The following is a 23,178-nucleotide window of genomic DNA, read 5'->3' on the forward strand; positions in this document are numbered from 1 at the left end:
AAATTCCTGATGGGAGAGAACCTTGCGGCAGAAGAAAAAAAAGAAGAGCTTTCCAATGTTCGAAGGATATATGCATATATCCATCGCCCATCCAATCAGGCTATGTTTTAATGTATCTTTCCCTTCAAAAAGAGAACTAGTCTCATTATGAAACAAGACAGGAGGGATGAACATGGAAAAAGAAGACTGTGTGTGAAACTGGAAAACAAAGTTTCAGCATCTTCCGTTGATGAAATTCTCTCTCTTTTTTTTTTTTTTTTTGTATTTTTTACCCCTTCATGCTTTCAATATATCTTTCAAGGGGCCCCGGAGAAAGTGATATAATATTAACGATGAAAAGTAAGAAAAAGGAGACTTTAAAAAAAACCTTAAAACTACTGTGAAGTCACAGTCATCACAGCAACACTTAGCAAGATTAACTACAGACAACCCAAAGCTTTTAGTAAACAAGTTACAAAATAAAAAAAAAATACGAGAAAAAAAATTTTTTTTTTCCTGTTCCCTTCGGCGCTCGTGTTTCTGTATAATGTCCTGGCACAAGTTTTCTAATTTCCGGGGAACCGATCCTGAAGGAGAAACGGGGCTGTAGGAGACTGGAAAGAAACGATATATATATACACACACACACACACATACAAAAAGAAGACCAATGATCTTAAAGCTTTACTTGATAAGAAAAAAAAAATATATATATATATATATATATATAAGAGTTGACGGGTATCCTCCTTAAGTTTAAAATTAAAGTTTTCTGAAGATGGTATTCTGACACCTAATTTTCCCGAAGCCAGTATCCGGAGAGGCAAAAAAACAGGGATAGGGTCCTGGGGAGTGACTGGAGTATTTTAGAGTATGTATTTGTATGTGAGTTCGTGCTACAGTCCCTTTATTTACGTTTTTAATAAGGCGATAGTAAAAAATGGCGAGAAAAAAAAGTCTTATCTTTAAAGAAAAAATGGAAAGAACATTTCAAAGAAAATAGTTTCACTATGCCCTCGAAATTAATATTAAAAAGTGAATGTAAGGAAGGATAAGTTAGTGAGGGGAGAAAAATAAAAATAAAAAGTATTCTAAATGCTATGGGGTGTAGAAAAGTAGAGAAAGGGGTATTTCCACATTTTTTTTTTTTACTTTTTTTTTTTTCTAAAGAAAATTCTTAATTTTTTTTTTTCTCAAAACTTTTGTTGTTAGGAGATGAGAAATTCAATCTATTTTGATTTCTATGGAACTTTTATTTTTATTTTATTTTTTCTTTTTTTTTTTGAATATAGGGAATAACAAAAGAGATGAAAAAAAAATTGGATAAGCTGGAGAATAACCAAAATAAAAAAATTTTCTCCCAACGTTTTTTGTTCATTGGTGATAAGTACGAGAAGAATAGTTAAACTAAAAATTTCGTTTCTTTCTTCTGCTCATCGCCTTTCTTGTTTAGATACAAAACAGATGTTTTCATACAAGATTTCTTTTTTTCTTTCTATACACGCGAAATTAAATTCCAGTGGCGTAAACACTTGTTTGTGTGTATTTGTATTGTGAAGTTTATTCTCATTTCCGGAATATTGCTGTATGCTCTTCTTCTTCCTCTTTGGAACGTTACTTCTCGTTGGTGTATGAACGGGAACGAAAAATTAGTATTATTCCAATACACAGAACGAATATCCAATTTTTAAGATTATTTTCTGTTTGGAATGTAGTATTTTTCATGGATAAAAGGTATTTGTTATTTCATTCCATGAGTTATGTCGTCGAGGATCGATATAGAAACGAATTACTCATTTTAGTATTAATCCTCTGAAAAGTTTATTTAAAATAAATTTATAATAGTTTTCTTGGAAATTGATAAGGAAAAATTTGTGAAAATACAAATACAAGGTCACAAAGGGAAAATACCCAACGAGGTGGCTGAGAAAAAGATACCTATAACAAATATGGCTGCCATATGCCTCTAAAATACAGCAACTCAAAAACCAAGGATGTGTGTACTGAAAATGCGTTCGAAAAAAATACGGCGATTGAAATGAATATTTAGTTCCCTACGGAATTGAAATTCCGCTAGAAATTTCATAGATCATGCCCCTCCCAACCCACCATTGTTTCTGTCAGGGCTCCAGCACTGGGTTTCCGTATTTGGTTTTCACACCACACAGGGGTCTGTCCAGGGAAAATCTGGGTCGTTTAAAAAACTTGTATAAACTGGAAAACACTAATTGTTCCCCTCCCCCAGCAATTTTGAGATAAATTTGGGAAAAAATAGTTAACCTAAAACTTTAGTTTCTTTCTTCTTCTGTTTGAATACAAAACAGATGTATTCTTACAATATTTTTTTTTTCTTTCTATACGCGCGAAATTAAATTCCAGTGGCGTAAACACTTGTCTCTGTTCATTTGTATTGTGAAGTTTATTCTCATTTCTGGAATATTGCTGTATCTTCTTCTTCCTCTTTAGAACGTTATTTTTGGTTGGTGTATGAACGTGAACGAAAAATTAGGGTTATTCCAATACACACAATGAATATCCAAATTTTAACATTATTTTCTATTATTGGAATGTACTGTTTTTCCTTTACACGTATTTGTTATTTTATTCTGTGAGTTATGCTATGCTATAGAGAGAGAATTACCCATTTCAATATAATCTTCTGAAAATAGTGTTTAAAATAAATTTATAATAGTATGGAAAAATCTTTGGTACTTGGAAAATTAACAGCGAATAATTTATGGCAAATATATGGTTAGTAAAATAAAATTTAAATTGAATAAGAAAAGTAAAATCTACCTCTGTAAATCATATCAACGTTGATTTTAGGAGAATAATTTTAAATTAATCGATATGCGTAATTTTTCCTGGGGATTTCTATGAGACAGATTGAAATTTTTTCTTTCTTGATTAAACTATTGAAAACTATTAAATTTTTCTAATAATAAATTACCGCATTTTCCTGCGTATAATCTCATATTATGCGTCAAAAAACATCTGAATTTCTTTGTGCAGATTATATACCGCTACGTACTGTCTCTGCAATTTTTCTTACTTCTTGAGAAGTAATAGAAATATATATCTTAAAAATTAATTTATAAAAAAAATTTCAAATTTATAGATAGCGTATAAATATGTATAGAAAAACCTCTTCAATTCTTTAAGATTGCATTGGTAATTGAAATTCTCGCATGTGAAAGATACACCGCTGCGGATTACGTGACGATATTTCATTCTCAAAGTAGTGAAATTTTCATGCATTTTTTGAAAACGATTCTTGCAGTGTGTTTCCTTTTTTGAAAACTACTACTACTATATCTTTTTTTTCGAATTTTGGAAAAATAATTAACTATGAGGGCCCTTCAAATAGAGCACTGATTGTTACAGTGTGTATATGCATTTCTTAAAATAATTTTACAAATACAAGGGCACAATAGGCAAAACGCCCAACGAGGTAGCTGAGAAAAAGATGCCCATAACAAGTATGGATGTCATATTACTAAAATACAGCAACCCAATTAAAAATGCAATTACATTGTATACATATACATTGTATACATATACATTGTATACATATACATTGTATACATATACATTGTATACATATATATGTACATATATTGTTTCAATGTGCATGCATTATTTGGAAAAATAGTGCTGCAAAATAATGCATTGATTAAAAAATATTGTTGCAGAGTATGTGCATTGCAGAAAACATTGTTAGGTCTCTCTCATTGATCCCCCAACACCATCTTCTCATACTCCTTCATTCAATTGAATATAGAGCCGTGATTCCCAACGTGGGGCCTATGCTCCACGGGGGGCAGTGTGATTTTTCAGGGAGAGAGCTATTTGATTTTTTAAGCGAGCAATCATGATTTATAAAATTCATATTTAATGGAAAAATAATTTCTCTTAGAATTAACAAAAAATTAATATTTTGTGGGGAAAATAATTCCAGAATTGATTAATAGCCAAATTTAATGAAGAAATAACTTCTGAATTAAAGAAATAATTCAAAGGTTAAGGTAATCCATTGAAAAAAAAATGATTCCGAATTAATGAAATTTTATATTTCATGAACAAATGCTTTAAGTAGCAATGAAAATACATGTTTAATGAAGAAGTGATCCCAGAAAGATAATCCAATAATGTAGGGCTCCCTATTTGTCTCGGAGCCCTGGGCCCCGTTGGGGTTCACCCGTTAAGACGCTACTGCGATAATATAGTAGATACCACATATATCATACCACATATGACTTTTTGGTCATTGGGATTCATGATTTTTTTTTTCGCACTCCCTTAAAGGTTGAAACCTCGTGCTTTCGACCAGGTTATATGGCTTTGGGCTTCAGGTGATAGGGCTTTCATGTTTTGGTATTTGATTTTCTCCGCGTGAATTCTTTCTTTTCAATATTTCAACTTTTTTTACTTTTTTTTTTTATCATCTTGGGCCAGCCAGATTTCCCCCCCCCCGGGTACGTGTGCTTTTGTTTGGGCTTTTTATGGGGGGGGGGGGGCGTCAGAATTTAACAAGTTTTTTAGGTGGGGGAATGACGAAAAAATTTTGGAAAACACTGATATATTTTAAATATTTTGAGATTTTAATTCTAATATGTTCAACGAGCCAGTCACGTGTAATTCATACAAATACAAAAACAAATACAAATACAACGCCACAACAGGCAAAAATTGCCCAACGAGGTGGCTGACTTAAGAACATCATGGATCCCCGAGCCCCTACCTACTACTGCTACACCACACATGCACCCCCCCCCGCGGAACCCCCCAACGAATCGGTACATGCGGGAATGTGCGTGTACGTGTAGTGCACCCTGACGTAAAGTTTGTTTCTGTGTAATACTTGTTATGCGTAGTGCTGTCATCTGCCCCCAGTTTTACGAACTATGAGTGAAGTGTTATGGTTGAATGATTTATCGTTGTAGGACTGTTGCTCTCTGTGGCGAGACTTTTTAACGGGGAGATCGGCTCGCATTTGCGCCTTGACGTTGGGAACCACAGAAAACCAACTTCAGCCGACCACCACTGTGGGGTTCGAACCCGGATCCTCGCATCACGAGTCCGGCACTATAACCACTCGACCACCACATTCAGTTAAGACTTGAGCACTATATACAGTATATATGCCAGCTGTCGAAGCAATTAAGTATGATGATGACAAATATAACATTTAATAAAAATTAATAGCCGCTGTGGTGGTCGAGTGGTTATAGTGCCGGACTCGTGATGCGAGGATCCGGGTTCGAACCCCACAGTGGTGGTCGGCTGAAGTTGGTTTTCTGTGGTTCCCAATTTCAAGGCGCAAATGCGAGCCGATCTCCCCGTTAAAAAGTCTCGCCACAGAGAGCAACAGTCCTACAACGGTAAATCATTCAACCATAACACTTCACTCATAGTTAGTAAAACTGGGGGCAGATGACAGCATTACACATAACAAGCATTACACAGAAACAAACTATACGTCAGGTTGCACTACACGCACATTCCCGCATTTACCGATTCGTTGGGGGGGGGGGGGTGCATGTGTGGGGTAGAAGTAGTAGGTAGGGGATCCATGATGTTCTTAAGTCAGCCACCTCGTTGGGCAATTTGCCTGTTGTGGCGTTGTATTTGTATAATATATGCGTGATGCAAAATGTGCTAATCATTCGTTTAAAACAACAATCATATACTGTACTTCATGTGTCCGTTCATGCTTCTCTCAATTCCTATTTTCAGTAAATTATGTCATTATGTTCATTGAAATTAAATTATGTTCTAAAATGGGCCTATATATAGTCCACATTTTCAGTAAATTATGTCCATATTTTAGAACTGTTCAACTAAAAATAATCTATACGTAGTTTCTGTAAAAATCAAAAATAGAAGCTTAATATATCTTACTATATGTTTACTATATGAATAGTTATATGCATCGAAATATAAGTCAAGTAATCTTTTTCCTTTAATAGAAACTCAAATTAAAATCAAATAATTCTTGGGATGTTATGATTTTACAGGATGTCGACTTTTAATAAATTCTTCTTCTTATCCTATATAGGTTGTATCATTCTGTTGAAGCGGTGGTATATCCAAACAATTGAACTGCTTGGGTAAAGCTTGGAAAGAGAACTCATCAGTAAGTATCTAGTACAAACACCCCGATTGAGGTACCACTCGAGAACCGAATAAACTATTTTCATGAAATACTACAAGTGAATAACGGGATTTTTTTTCTCAGATTGATAGATTTCGATTGATAGATCCAATCATGCAGTCTTTCCGTAATCTAGTTTTGCATTTCCTTAATTTATTAAAAATAATTTATCACACCGAGTAATATCAGTTAAATTCTTTACAAAAAGTTCATTTTTTTAGTTCTAGTGCAAACTTTTCCTATTTTTACCTCAAAATCAGTGTTCAACTACATGTATATTTCATATCAAGAAACTAAAAAAAAAATTTTAATTTTAAATTCTTGTACTATCATGTACTTCTATGTACTTATCATGTGCTAACTGATTCTCATTCTAATATTACTATCGTTGGAATGTGTAACGAACTAAAAACATGACATTATTTCAAATGGAAAAATGAGCTGTGAGATATGAGTATTACGTGGCACGAGTGATTTTCAGGAATGAATTAAACTCGTAACTTGAGGTACCACTGTGCAAATCTCGCAAAATATTTCTCAATGGTAAATCGATATTTTCTTTGAAAATCATAGGAAAATAGACATCCAGTATCCTGAGATTTTAGGGAAACGTGACATAAGGGGGAAGAAAAAAACCGTTCGTAATTATCCGAACCAGTTTTTAGTGATTAGCTGTTCAAGTATTCAAACGTTTTACGATTAGTAACATCAATATCAACACAAGAATGCCGATTACAATTTCAAGTCATTTTTGTGAAAAAAATAATGCTCAAAATATATATTTAATTCATGTTATGCGTGCCTGAAAGCGAAAAATCTATTCACGAAAACACGCATTAATATCACTTGCGTTTGTTTCAACGCATTTAGTTTGTCATGACATGACGAAACCAAAACAGGAAAAAAAAATTTTAAAAATAATGATAATGAATACATAAATAAATAGAAAGAGAAGAAAACAGGTAATTGGTTTGATTAGTTATCATCTCTATCTCTAATATTTCTTTCATTTTCATGTTTTTTTTTATTCCTTTCCACATGCAACTTCACCAAATTACAACGTGGTAGACACTCATCACGCCACTAATTGCGCATAATCACACCAGATCACGTGAACCGGACGTGATGGTATAAAAAAAAGTAGTAATTATACTAATTACGACCGAGAAAAAAAATGAAATATAATTATTGGGATTTCGCCTTCTCTTTTACCTGGCGACGTTATAGAAATCAATCGTGTCTCACACACGGAAAATCGTGTGTGAGTGCGGGTTATTCTTTTATAACCTCAGCTCCGGCCTTGAAACTTATCACTCGCCCAAACTTGTTCCTATTTTTTTCTACCTATAGGTCCCTTATATTATCCATCGACGTGGCATTCGTATTTGATTACTTTGTAGATGAAACTAATGATCATTATTAAATAATTTATCTTTTAATAGCCATCACGTAATATTATACCTGATATTTTTCGCCAGAGACATTTAAGAATCTCTCCTCTGGAGACGTGTCACTCTTCACTTATGATTTTCCTATATGTTTCCCCCACTTAATGCGTTCTTAGATATATGTATTCGGGTTTTTCCTCTGGGAGTGCCTTTGGAAGACAATCCCTTATCGTTGTATGAAAAAGGTATTCACGGAATGCTACTATTATGTTCATCAGAAACACCTTGACATTGATTTTTTTTATAAGACTCGACTTGCTAATGCCAGGAACCATTTTGTAATCGTACATTACACAATCTAGTCGCATTGATACGGCTACTAGCTTAGATCCAGGAACATGATTTTGTGCAGCCCGGTTCAAATCAAGAAAGTCTAGAAATGACAACGTGAGATGCTGACATTGTTACATTTTTTCCATTCAATAGCTGCCGGAAAGTACTGCCTGAAAGTGGAAGATCTATAGAGAAAACCTGATGATCGAGTGTGATCCAAATGTGCTCGATTGGATTCAAGTCTTGAGGATTGTGACACCAGAGAAATGCTTGGAAGTCTTGATCATACCGTTTCTGAAAATTTAACATTTCAGAGCCAAGTGGTATGTCGTGTTACCGTTCTTAAAGATCCCGTATGCCCAAGGAAAAGGAAATAAACATTTATTGATGTGCATAATCTGTATCTTCTATCAAGAAACGAATTCATAATCATAAAGGTTTTTCGAAAATATCACTGAACCTAAAAAATGCCTGATGACATTTTTTAGGACCGATAACGTTTTTATTATTGACAGTAACACTTGATAAAGCCAGCTCGTATTCTTCCAGATATACAGTCAGAGCCTTATTCTTGTATTTGTATATTTTGGGGGGAGAAAATTAATTGTAATTTGAGATACATAAAACCTAATGTATTTAATTTCCAATTTTTATACATTTTCAGTAACAATATATGAACTTTTTTTGTTCACCTGATAAATATATAAATGAAATTATTATCAAACAAAAAAAATGAACTGTTAATCGAAGACTTCGACTATTAATTAGAAAAAACCGACAGTACATTCGATTTCAACTTTAACTTAATGAAACTAATGATCATTACTGGAACAATTTGTCTTTTAATAGTCATCACGTAATTTTATACCTGATATTTTTCGCCACAGGCATTTAAGAACCGCTCCTCTCGAGACGTCTCTCATCACTTGAGATTTTCTTATGTTTCCTCACTCGATGTGTTCCTTAGATATTCGGGTTATTCCTTTGGAAGTGCCTGAAGTAGACAATCTCTTATCATTGCACAAAAAAGGTATTTACAGAATGTTACTATTATCTTCATCACAAAAAACCCCTGACATCGATTTTTTTATAATTCTTGACTAGCTTGAAATAATTTCTAGTTTCGCATGTTACAAAATCGAGTCGCATTATGTGGCTACCGGCTCATAATTAGGAAAACTGTTTTGTGCAGCCAGGATCTAATCAAGATGATCTGGAAATGACACCATAAGATGCTGGAAAGTGCACCAAATGCACCAAAAGATTAGTAAATAATTAATCTTTTATTATAGCCAATCACACAATATTATGCCTAATGTTTTTCGCCAGAGACATTTAAGAATCTCTCCTCTCTGACGTGTCACTCTTCACTCATGATTTTCCTACATGTTTTCTACTTAGATATTCAGGTTTTCCCTTTGGGAGTGCCTTTAAAAGACAATCCCCTTATCGTTGAACGAAAAAGGTATTCACAGAATGTTACTATTACCTTCATTAGAAACACCATCACATGGATTTTTTTATAAGGCTTGACTTGCTAAATGCTACGAGTCATTTCTCGTTTTGCAATCGTATATTACAGTGATTCTCAATCCTTTTTTGCCCATGGGTCCCTTTGAACCATACTTTGTTCTTGTGGCTTCCCACGTTTCACCCAAGGACCCTACCCTCATTCAGGAGCGAGACCCTTTCTACTTATTCAATTGAATTTATTAAAAACTAAATTTATAATGAACAAAATTTTTTTATAAATAAGATTAATCTTTACAACCCTTGGCCCAGGCACGGATCCAGAAGGACGGGAGGGTGTGTACAATTATATGAGAAAAATAGGTCTGTGTGAAATTCGGGAAGATCCAACGAACTTATTTAATAAATCATCCTCCCGACATATCACCATGGGTCCGCACTTACCTGGAGATCTCAATGTGCTTCCTTCATGGGAGGGGGGGGGGGGTCTATGTATGGCTGTCTCACCGTCAATTAATGAGGTTCCCGGGCAAATTAATGTTCTGGGGTCCTACACTGAGATGGAAGTACCCGTAACAGTTTACATTTAATTAACAAACGAAAATTTGAGAAACAGATCTCATCATGTAGGCTCCTTATGGACACGAGGACTTCCAAGCCAAGCCCACATAGGTTAAGATGACCCTGATTCCATGCGCTGCTGGATTCCCGAGAGGAGTCACATTTTTCCCCAACATATATATGTTACTCTTGAAAGAGTTTTATCTCTCTCTCTCTCTCTCTCTCTCTCTCTCTCCACATCCATCTCTGTACTCTGTAGCACCTTTCAGCACTTGTCGTTTCTCCCTTAGAATATTTCAGGACGGCAATGGAGCCGTATGGCCCCAGATTGAGAACCACTGGTATGTTACATAATCCAGTCGCATTAATGTGGCTACCAGCTTATATCTAGGAGAACCGTTTTGTGCCACCCGGGTCGAACCAAAATTGTCTTGAAATGACACCATAAGATGCAGGTAACTTGTTACATTTATCAAGCTGATCTTATTTACATAGAAAATCCCCAGAGGGAGGAGCATTTGTGAGGTGCATGTGTGGTCAAGTAGTTTAGTCATTTTTATAACTGCTGGAAAGTGCATTACGGCAGAAGAGAAAAATGAAGATCGAGTTTAATCAAAGTGTTCTTAGTTGGACGGATTCAAGTCGTGAAAATCAATCAGTCAGAAAAGTGCTTAGAAATTTTCGTCATTTCTTTTATTCAATATTCAGAAATTTCAAGGCCACGTTATTTCATTGTTTTGAGATCCCATTCGCCCCAGAAAAAGCAATAATAAGCATTTATTGAGGTATATCAGCTATTCTCAAACTATTACGATCCGTGTCTCCTCTCCTTCCCTCAGCCACTGTTTATCCGTGGCTCCCCAGAACGGTCTAGAAAAGTACAACTTCAAAGCACCAAACAGGCACACATTAATGTAACCAGCTCAAGGGGACGCCGATAACAGATATTGGTGTCAATCCTAGGAGCCGTGATACACACTTTCAGAAACAAACACTGGTGCACATAATCTACAAGGATAAATTCATAATATTAATGGTCATTTGTTTTGTCAACACTTTTTTAACAAGTCCAGAAAACTATGTCCAGTGAAGCTAAACAATGCTACAGTACTATTTCTCAGACAATAACACGATATCACCAGCTTGTATTCTGCCAGCAATGCAGCAATGGGCCAGAGTCTTGTTTTCTCGAATATTTGTTTCCTAATACAACAACAGACTTATATTCCACGCAAATAAGAATTGAACTCATCCAAGGAGGAAGCTTTGAAAATCGAAAGAGGTCCAGTTTCATATCTCCTTGCAAATTGAAACCGTTTTTGTACGAAGCACAACATAGTTAACATGGGAGCAGCGACTCTTCATCTGCTATACCCAACATGTTTTTGTAGACTGACTTTTACAAAAAACAAAAATGGTAGTTCCCTTGTTCATTTGGACAGCAAACTGTCGGCAAAAACATGTTGTTTCATGAAACTCTCGCTGCATTTTCTCATGATCTTCAGTGATTCAGTGTTTCTCAACCTTTCTGAAAACAACGACCAGTAAAATTTCTAGGAAAACCGGTTAAAAAATTTTACTGACCACTTGTATCTCGTATTACGTGGCATACCTGTAATTTTCGTTGTTCGGATTTTATTTACACATTTGTCCCGTTTTTTTAACGATACTTATTTGAATTTGTAATTCTTATTAAAGTCTTGGTATATGTAATACACGCATACATACACAACGTTTTCATAATATAAATTATTTTATGATAATTATAGAAAAAAATATAAACGTTTCTAAGTAATTTTTAAGTAATTTTACTTAAGATCGGTGATTGTGCCTACTTTTGGCAATGTTTTTTTATGACAATTGTGGTTGTCATTGGTTACGGGTTGTTATTTCAGTGGCAATCCGTATTATTCGGATTATTATTCATTCAATTAGGAATTATTATTCCCAGTATACTGCATTTTTTCAATGAAATATGGCCATCAGACCATTTTAATATTTTCTTCGAGAGGTACCATACATTTTTGTTGATAAGATTTGTGGATAACTGCGATTTTTGACAGCCCTTTATTTCCCACACCCTTCAGCAATTTTAGCAGTAATCAGCAAATTGTCTTAAAGCAATAAATTGCAATTTTAGCGGTAATTAGCAAATTACCTTTAAAACAATAAATTTCAACTTTTGGCAAAGTTTAGTGATATCTCGTACTTTATTTAAGATCGCAATTTCCTAAATTCTCCTCGACGATGCATGGTGAACCTGAGTATGAATGTATGCTTTTCTATATGGATATTACCTAATTATGAATGTATACTTTTCTATAGGGATATTACCTAAGTATGAGTGTATAGTTTTCTACATGGATATTACTAATATCAGTTGCAACGGTTGAATAACTTTATTAAGCTTGCCGATGAACGACGTATGGTACGCAGACCATAGGTTGATAAACGCTATAATAGAGTATATTTAAAGAAAAATTAATTATAATTATGATTTAAAATACATAAAAGCCTAATTTATTTAATTTGAAATTTTTATAAATTTTCTCGGCAGGAATATATGGACACTTCTTCCACCCGATGAATGCATAAAATAAATTATTATCAAAAACTAAAAATAAACAGTTAATTAAGAACTTCGACTTTTTTCTTTGAAACAATTGATAGATTTAATTTCAAGTTTAGTTAAAATTTATCATAACTATGACTGAATTGGACTGTAATTCACTATAGAAAATCAATTCAAATCAGTCAATCAAAAGAACAACAGTTTCGGTATGAAATTTCCAACATTGGATGCTGTTTTTACATATTCAAGTGACATCTTATCAATTACTTAAACTTCATGAAATGCTATAAGATATTTAAAACTAAAATTTTTAAAATTATGGTATTTTAGATGAAAAGTGAGGATCATTTATAGGATTTTTCAAAGTTAAAATGTGTGGCACCTATATAAATTATGGGAAAAATATATATATGTCTAGTCGAATCCCATTATAACGAACTCCAAGAGACCGGAGAAATAACTTCGTTACAACAAAATTTCGTTATAAAGGAATTCCAGGTTTATGCTTCGTTTCTATGTAAACTTATCTGGGGGATTAATTAGAAAGTGTTCGTTAAAATGAGTTTTTTCGATTTATATACAGTTCCTTCTTGGTAAGTATAAAAATTCCAAGATTATATACATTGGTTTTAATTTAAATAATTGTGTCATTTCACCAAATCCTATATTTTCAAAAACTATAGAAAAATATAGCCGAAATTTAAGTCTAAGACAATATTTCGTTAAAATTTTATTTCAATGCATAATTTTTGAATACAAAAAAGATCTGAATTCGGTTTCATAGTTCTAATTTTACTGAATGCTTTGATAGTCAATCCATAGAATAAAAGAACAATTAATTTTTGGAAAATACAGATCTGAAATTGAGGTTACGGAAATTTTGACACACATATCTAAAATTAAAATCATATATATAACTAGTATGGTGATGGTTTCACAAAACGGTTCGAAATGCATTTAAATATTTTTTTTTAATGTTAAAGGTGTTAAAACAATTATAAAGAGCAGCTGAATAAGTTAACAGTTCTGATTATTTTTTCACATTCGTAGAAAATAAATATATCTAAGACAATTATAATTTTTCCCATAATTTAACCTAAAAAAACTTCTATATAAGTATAATCTCAAAAGTTGTTTTTATATGTAACGCGTTCTCAATAGATATGTGTGAATATGTTGCGAAATTGTTTAGAAAAAATGCAAATCCTCCGCTCTTTATTAGAGAATCTGACCGTATTCCTTTTTTTTCCCTCGAAGCAACATTTATTATAGGGGATTGATCGCGCTGCTTAATAGATGGCGCTCATGAACAATATAACATGGAGCAGTGGTTCCCAAACTTTTCGACCCTCCCCCCCTTTTGACAAGATGTTTATCAGCTACCCCCTCCACATAACATGACCATATGTCCCGGTTTCTGCAGGCATTCCAGATTTTTTTGTTAATAAATATACTGTACCGAAAGTGGGGGAGGGGGGGGGTTCGTAACACCTTTTTTTAACTCGGTTCCTGTTTGCGTAATTAGTGACAGAAATTATTTTTTAATATTTAGTTGATAGTGCTGTTTTATTATGAAATTGGAAGTGTTGTGGGAGACATTATGTACTCCCCGATTTTTATATGCAATGTGATTTAGAAAGAATCATCTAATTTCAAAATGATTCTTCGCTTGAAATTGACCATCAATAACATTATTCATCTTACATAGACACACACACATTTCCCCGTTTTTTTCATATTACTCTCACACATATACTTTGTTTTTAATTTTGAAAAATACCTGTATAATTTTAAAATCAGATAATTCTTTCTAAGTCACCTTGTTTAAGTATTAACTTGATACATTGATTACACAATATAATTTAATAAAATTAGAGTGTATGATATATACATTTTAAGTAGTTCAGTTGTGTAAAGGTATTTTTTTTTATTTTGGCATACTTACGTTGGAAAAATTGAAACAAATTTCTTGATTGGACGCTTTTATTTTGGAAAATCTCTCGCGGCTCCCCCCTCAACCCTATTTTATTCGCGCTGCCCCCAAGGGGTCACGACCTACACTTTGGGAACCACTGACGTAGAGCATAAAAATCCATCTTACAAAATTATGAGCAACCGTGCATTTGCAATTGTTTTAAACGCACCTCTAGCTTTTATTCCTAAATTAGTCACTTGGTCTTGATTAAAGGGCATATAGTTTTATTCACTACTAAGCACAACCACGCTTAAACTCAACTTAAAACGGAACTAATAACGGACTTAAATCCGAAATCCTTATAAAATAATCTAAAGTTTTAATTTTTTCGAAAATTTACACCAACAAATAAATTTTCTCTAACAATTTTTTTTAATACAAAATCAGACCGTATTTTCAGATAACCTTCGGTTCCCATCTCATCTCCACCTCAAAACAGCCCAGATACTTAAATATATAATATTCAAGAAAAACATCATTTTAATATCTAGTACATACTTCGGTTTCACCAAAACTACTTGAATATGCCCAGAACACACTAGCATTAAAATACGTTATAGTTTATTTATTTATTTTATTTTTATATTCAGCAATTTTAGAGAAAAAAATTTTTCCGGTCACGTGTAAGAAGTTATAAAAATATACAAGAGGAAAAAATTTATACATAAAATTTTCGTTATTTAAAAAAAGCAATGTGTATTTAGTATAACGTGTTGAAATCATTTACTTTAAGCATGAAAAACAAAATCTTTGTGTTCTTGGTGCATAGTTTCTGTAAAAATAGAGGAAAAAATTACTGATTTTGATCCATAAATCAATCACTTGAATTTGTTTAAAGGACATATTATTGTACAGTCTTATTATTTGCGAATGAGCACAAATTCTTAAATGTTCAAAATTTGGAAAACTTAAATCCAAAATCATGTAATTTAAAACTTAATCCCCCCTCCAAAAAAAAAATACTCCAGCTATTTCCGTATTTAACCAACTCCATCAAACTTTTGTCATTACATTTTTTTCTAAATACAAAGTCAGACTTTCGAACATTTCCACCTCAATCAATCAACCCAGATACGTGAATATACAATATTCAAGAAAAAATAATTTCAACATCTCTTATTACGAATTTACAAAAAACAAAACTTGAATATAATAAGAACGCACAGGCACTAAAACTCATTACAGTTTATTTATTTTTAGAATTTTTGATTTAAAAAGTTCCAGTAACGTGAAATCGGAGGTTAAAAAATAAGCAAAACATTTTCTTTTTTTAAAGAATAACAATGTTACATACTAGAACACCAATATATTATAGCGTGTTGAAATCATTTACCTTATATATGAACGATAAAAAAGAAATTTGCATATTCTTTTTCTACATAATTTCTACAAAAACGAAAAAAATGACTGATTTTGATCTTTAAATCAGTGTGTTAAAAAACAGACCAATCCATGGACATACGACAAAAAAAAATTAATTCCAAAACTCTCCGACACATTTGAATCCGAAATACTTTGGTTCTCAACCTGTGCTCCGCGGCCGATCGAGGAAAATAAAAAAAACCCCAGTAAATTGGAAAAGAATAGTTATAAATATTTTTAAATAATAAAAATAAATCAGCAACTTTGATATATAAATAAAAAAATAGGCTTACGGGGATCCGTCGTAGAAGTTATATACCAGAAAAGGATCAAAAATTTTAATTTTTGAAAAATATTTATATTTATACCGAGAAAAAACAACCAGATACTTATATGCAATATTCCAAAAAAATAATTTCAACATCTAGTATTTTGAATTCTCCTAAAAATCTTGAATATATATAGTACCCAGAGAACACCAACATTAAGATTCATTATAGTTTATTTCGTTTTTATTCGGAATATCAGTAAAAAAATTCTAGTGACGCCAAATCGCAGGTTAAAAAATATATATGTATGTATATAAAACAATGTGTTCTATCTAAAACAAAGTATTCTACCTAAATATTACTATAGCTTGTTGAAATCGTTCACCTTATGCATGGGAAAAAAATGAAAATCTTCTGTGTGCTCTTGGTGTACAATTTTCATAAAAGGGGAAAAATCTTAAAATAGAATCGTTGATTTTAATCCCTGAATCAATAACCTGGTCTCTTCTTTGCTTTATGAGCAAAGTCTTATTTATCATCAGACACTACAATTTTTGAGCCCTCAAATATTCACAATAGTTTAGAATTTTAATTTTTACAAAACAGACCAAATACTACTTGAACATGAAACATTCCATAAAAATAATTCCAGCATCTGTTATTTCGAAATCACTAAAAACACTTGAATAAACATAGATCACATCAGCATTAAAACTCGTCGTAGTTCCTTTTTAATGTTTTTATGCAGAATTTTCGAAAAAAAAATTCTAATAACGTGAAATCGGAAAACACAAAAGTATTAAAAAATGTTTTTTTAATTCTTAAAAAAAAATTCACCTACTGTAGCGTGCTAAATATTAAAAACTTCTGTGTACTCTTGGTGCACAATTTCCAAACAAGAAACAGCTGATTTTGATCCCTGAATCCTTCCACTTGGTCTTGCTTCAAGGGTATACTGTCTTATTTACCATCAAACACAGTAATTCTGAAACCACCAAAATTTACAAACTTAAATACAAAATCGTATAAAACAATCTAGAACTTCAAATACAAGAAATTTTATGTTAAATGCTCAAAATACTCCAGCTATTTTTCAGCATTTTCAATCATTATTTTTAAACTTTTCCAATATTTTTGAATGCAATATCAAATTGTAATTTCGGGCAATCTTGAGTTCACATTTCATCTCCACCTCAGAAATTGCCCCAGTTACTTAAATATGAAGTAGTCCTATTCCAGAAAAATAATTTCGACTCCTAGTATTTCGAATTTACCAAAAATACTCGAATATACCCAGAGCACATCAACATTAAAATTCGTCATTGTTTACTTATGTCTTTTATTTTTTTATGTTCAGCATTTTTAGAGAAGAAAATTCTAGTAACGTGAAATCGGAGGTTGAAAATATATTTTAAAAAATCTTTTTTTAGAAAGAACAATGTACCTACTATAGCGTGTTGAAATCATTTACCTTATGCATGGAAAAAAAAAATGAAAATCTTCTGTGTGCTCTTGGTGCACAATTTCCGCAAAAGGGAGAAAAATCGCGAAGGAGAACAGAAAACTTGAAGGTAAAATAGTAAAAAAAAAATTCAAGGGAAGAAAAACTTCAGAAACAATAATAAGAGAAAAAAATGGTAAAAATTTTCAAAAAATGGATAAAACTTCAAAAAAAAAACTTTCAGAGTCGTTAGACACGCCAGATGGCGCAAAAGAGCAGTTGAGGGTTGAGGGGTTGACTTCTCCAAGAAGACGGGTCAACCCAGATGGAATTTTAAAACCTTCTAGAACTGCCACTCACACACAAAAAAAAGAGCAAAAAATAGCAAAAAATATCTTTATATATATCCTTATTTTTATCCCAGAAAGGTATTTGATAGAAGAAAGTATAAAGGAGAAAAACAAAAGAAAGTTTTTTCCTCTCCTTTTCTTACCTTTTTAACATATATCTTTCTCCAAGGAAAAACGGGAGTGAAAGAATAAGGAATATGGCTTCCGTTATCTCTAGCATCTCATTAGCATATTGATGGGATGATCATTAGGGAATTTTTTACAATTTTTTTTTAGGGAATTTTTTGTGTCTTCGTGTTCTTCGATGCATGTTCTCATTTTTCCCTACCTTTAATATTGAGAGAGAAAGGGGAAAAAAAACTAAAATTCTCGTACAAAAGAGAATTTAGCATATAAGTAAGGATGGGGGTGACCTTAACGACATGTTAATCAAAAAAAAAAATGTTAGGAATTTCTCTCCTGAGTTTCTTTCTCGTTGTTTCTTCTCCTATTTCCTCGTGTTTCAATCAATACTGACTGGTTTGCATTAATTTCTATCCTTTTCTTCCTCCCTTCTCTTATACAAGGGTTTATATACTAAATTTTTCTAGTGATTTTTTGCTCCCTTGATGGTGGAAAGAAATTTCCGAAATTTTTTATGCATTCAATTTAGGGACTTTTTAACATGTCTCCGAGTGGAATGGAAAATGCAAAAAATTTGATGTTAAGAGTCTACATTTTTTCCCCCCGATGAAATTGACTAACATCAATCAGTATCGATTCCAGGTTTCGAACTTTACTCGGTGAATGATGAATTTTTTTGTAATTATATCTGATTTTATTAGCAGTTGTCAATCATTCGAATTGTTTTTCTAATTATTTCTTATCTTCCAAATATTGTTTAGTTGTTTCGAAAATAAAGACCACCATTATCAAAATTGTATAACAGAAACTCATGAAATTAATTTTTTCAAATGAGGAACGGATTCTCGAAATCACCACTACGTGGCTTATCAATCAAGCTTTGAGAAATTATGTTGTTTTACATAATTACAATCTTAATACAATCTTAATTTTTTGGAGCAATCACTCCATTCAAAGAAACAAATATAAATTAACAATTAGCTTCCGAACAATAAAATTGAAATCTAAGTATCAAAATATGAGTTGATTTAGATAAAAAACATTAATTATTAAAAAATAAACAGGTCAAAAAACCTAAAATTAGACACACCATTAAAATCAATATACAGTAAATTAACAAAAATACTGTATTTGAAAAATAACAAATAAGACAAAAGTATTTGAAAAATAATAAATAAAAAAAGTATTTAAAAAATAAAAAGTAAAAAAGTATTTAAAAAATAAAAAGTAAGAAAAGTATTTGAAAAATAAAAAATAAGACAAAAGTATTTGAAAATGAAAAATGAGCCAAAAAATATGTGAAAAAAAATTGTTGAACAAAAAATTAGAGGAAATTTAGAAACTTAAAATCACATGCAAATTTTTAAAATAGCTGGAAATTTTACAAAAGATAAGAATAGTAGATAAATAAAAATAATAATAATTAACATAAAAATATTAGGTCTAATAATAGAAAAAGGCAGAGAAAGAAAAATTGGAAATTGTGCAAATAATAGTGCTAGTGCATTTAATATTGGTCATTATAATATCCGTCAAACGTTGAGAACTACGTAGCTTTTGGTAACCAAATTTTATTTCATGATTTGGTATATAATAATTTATGAAAATTTTGGACGTTATTTTTCCCAATTATTCGGAATGCTTTCAGTAAGGATTGTTAATTTTCAACAAATATTTTACTGCACCAATGGTTTTTCTAAACACAATTTTTATCAGAACTAAATTAATAAAAGCCTATTTTTCCCCCTTTTGTGCTTAATCTAGAGACTATATTAGGCAAAGACACCAGTTTTTCATCTGAAGACAACATTAATACTACTTATGCAATTAACTATCAATTAATAGTCATTTGAATTCGACTCTGTATGGAAAAGCGAGTAACTCCAGCTAAAAGGAGTATTTTCACTATCTTCCGATTCTTTTCTTTGCTATTGAAGAATGAACTTCATACAGTTCCGAAACGCGTCTATCCTTGTTTTTTTTCTTTCAAATTTTGGGTCTACACACGTTTTTTTTTCCTTAGTATATTGTCTCACCCAAAAGTACTGAGAAAAAATTACAGTGTCTTGTAAAATTTATTAATTAAAATAATACATTACCAGAAGTTTGCAGAATAATATCAGAAATTTTGGGTCACTTTTTCTCCAGTAAATATGTAAACCGACAGTTCACTTTCACAAACCAGTCTTAAATTTTGATATATTTCATTTTTTTCAAGTATTGTCAAAGACTGCCAATACGAGGAATCACCAGATTTCTCTGTGTCATTATACAATAAATCACCGAATATATTTCTTATAATAGTTTGTTAGAGAGCTGTGATTCTTGACTAGGAGTCCTTGGAGAGTTCTTACAGGGTCCGTGTGCTTCGATAAGAAAACAATTAACTTATTGTTTTTACATTATATGTTTAATACTTTTCTGCAAAGGGGTCGTCCGTGGCCTTCATCTTTATTGGCAAAGGGTATCTATCCTTGGCCTTAGTTTTATTGGTACTATGTGTCGGTGGAACAAAAGAGGTTAAGAACGTCTGTTTCCAAGAATGTATGTCACAGACACGTTCCGTCCCCTTATATTAGGAAAAATATGAAATTCTTTAATGCTTTGCTGAACAGGATCCGTATTCATCCTTCATTAAAAATTACCGAACTGATTTGTAAGAATTTGAGTTTTCCCCATAAGCATCAGCTAAATTGGATGCGAAATCTAATCCTTAAAAAAAGTGGCCATGTCTCGCCCTACAAATGACCGATGTTTTCTATTGTAATTTTTATCTGTCTGTGTCAAAAAAGACGACGTTATATTAGTATGAGATCCGTGACACATTGGTTTCTAATCCGATTAAAGATAAACTTCTCGAACAATATATTCCAGTAAATTATCATAATTTCTAGCACAAGGGAAATCATTACACGCAAATACCGCAGTATTTTATTTTATTTTTTTCCCGTAGGAACAAATAATGAAACCCCTGACTGATCACCGAAGCGCAAAACAAAAGAAATCATATAATAATAAGTTGTTTTTTTTACCTTCCTTTATAACGAACAATTGACTAATCGCCACTATAAAATTGTCTCACAGCCGAAAAATTCATAATCGAATCACGTCCGAAATGAACATAATCCATCTCTTTCTCAAAACTTTACATTAACGTTAATCATAACGAGCCAATTTTGGCTCACTTTTTTGTGTTTCCTTTCCCGCACCAAATGACAAAACAGAAATTATTATAATAATAAATAAATAAAAGAGTCTAGAATTCTTTTGTCAACCTGATTCCCAGCGGTCTCTCTCTCTCTCATGAACATTATATATGTATACAGGAAATCTAAAATTAAGTTTTCGAGTTCAATCTTATTATATATATTTTTTTGAAACTTAATTGCGCCAAATGAAGAATAATAAGCCAAGAGAAGAAGAATATAAAAAATGATAATAATAATAATAATAATATAAAAAAAAAGCAAGAGTCCGATTGTTATTGTCGCAGTAGCGGCGGTCACATTTTAAAGAGGCCACTACACCGATAGCATTATATGGAGAAAAGTCTTGCTGGAACTAATAATACGCGAGTCCAGTCTAATAACTCCCACACGAAATGCACTCTACTGTAAAATTATTCGCCCGGTAATCACGATTTAATTCTGGTAAAATAGAAGTAAAAGAAAAAAAACAATAGGCACCAATGTCTTAAAAGACAAAAAAAAAATAGTCATTTCGCCAAACGGAAATTGACTGGTCCTTTATGATAGGTGTTTATTATGTATGTACAGGGATATTTCTCTTTCACTGGTTATAAGACATATCCTCTTGTACACATACGCGAGAGGTTTTTAACCTGTACATTATAGGAAAAGTGAAATTTCAAAATCACTTGACTGAGCTGATCATCTACAGGTTACGGTTAAGAAAATGCGATTGTTTTAACCAATTTTGTCACCGTCATTGTTCTACGCATCGGGAATGTATCCAAATCGTTAGTGACTGACTTGATATATGAACTACAGTAAAAGTTCGTAATATAATGACAAGTTCACAATCATGAGAAAAATTTTCGTTGCAACAGACTTCTCGTTATAAGCGATTTTCTACATTTTGCTTTGTCAGGTTGTAAAATTGTAGAAAATTGCAACTTTGTATGCATTAAAACGTCTTTTCAGATCATTTCGTTCTAACATTAACGAATGGATAGAACTTTAGTCATAAAATTGGTTTTCTGTTTCACAGCACTAAATTCTATAAGAAATATTTTTGCATAAAACTTCGTATCATCAAAACGGTTTAGTTGATCTATTGAACAATTAAAAGTCTCAATTGTTACATAACTTCTCACTTCATAGATATACATTTATATAGTTGTACTCATTTACGTACTCGTCGACATTTTCCCGCTAATCGAAAAGGTTTTTTTCGCACTGTTTTTTCAGTCACTCGGAAGCGACTTGAAACTGCAACTTTTGGTCCTGTGGTCTTTTAGACAAAGTTGTCTGAAAAAGACAAAAGTTGAACAAAGTCATCAAAATCATATGTGTACAATGGGGAAGCCCAAAAATAGGAAGAAGGAGGAGTTAAAACAATTTGACTTTTTTTTTTTAATTTTTAAGTTTGTTCATGTTTTCTAAGTGGTCAGCAATCTTTTTGCAGCATTTTTGCGTGCTTCAGAGCAGTAAATTGCTTGCACTTGCAGTGTTGAAATGGAGTTTTTTGGTGTATTGCACGATGTTGCGTAATGAGAGGGATCTCCTATCATCCTTCATTCACATAGTTGATTATATGAGATCTTATATCTATGCAATTGTGTTTTAATTAACGCACCATGCCAAAAGCACCGAAGACACTTTTATGTTTCAGTGAATACACCATTGTGCTCGTGAGCAATATGTTGAATATGGCTGAATATTTCAGAAACGTATGATAAATCTCAAAAATGAAATAGATAATTTTTAAGAGGTATTGAACGTTTCTTTAACTGAACTGAATAATTGAGGATCCTATTCTTTTAAGCTTTTTGGTAAATTGAACATTGTCTCTCCCTATTGTCTAACATGCATCTCTAAAATTATTGTGAGAATATAATGGAACTTCCAATGTGTTAAGAAATGAAATGTATTGCTTCCTTGAGCGTTACATGGGAGAAGTTATTAAAGAGAAGACGGGGGAGGATGTTCGAAAAATATTTATTATTGCCGAAAGCGTTC

General features: G+C 32.3%; 1 long non-coding RNA gene across 2 annotated transcripts in view; it reads left to right on the plus strand.

Moving 5' to 3' along the window:
• Positions 1-23,178, plus strand: part of LOC149089890 (uncharacterized) — a 277,922-nt gene that overhangs the window by 203,715 nt on the left and 51,029 nt on the right. Inside the window, exons 5-6 of one of the 2 annotated variants that reach the window (XR_016195734.1) lie at positions 6,038-6,115; positions 8,008-8,163. This is a non-coding gene — a long non-coding RNA (uncharacterized LOC149089890). Of the gene's footprint in view, positions 1-6,037; positions 6,116-8,007; positions 8,164-23,178 lie in introns of those variants that run through there. The other variant, XR_016195731.1, reaches the window with a different exon arrangement.

This window comes from Pholcus phalangioides, unplaced genomic scaffold (genome assembly GCF_987345545.1).
Source record: "Pholcus phalangioides strain wild (caught in Gottingen) unplaced genomic scaffold, Ppha-v1.0 ptg000001l_1, whole genome shotgun sequence".
Taxonomy (NCBI): Eukaryota; Metazoa; Arthropoda; class Arachnida; order Araneae; family Pholcidae; genus Pholcus; species Pholcus phalangioides.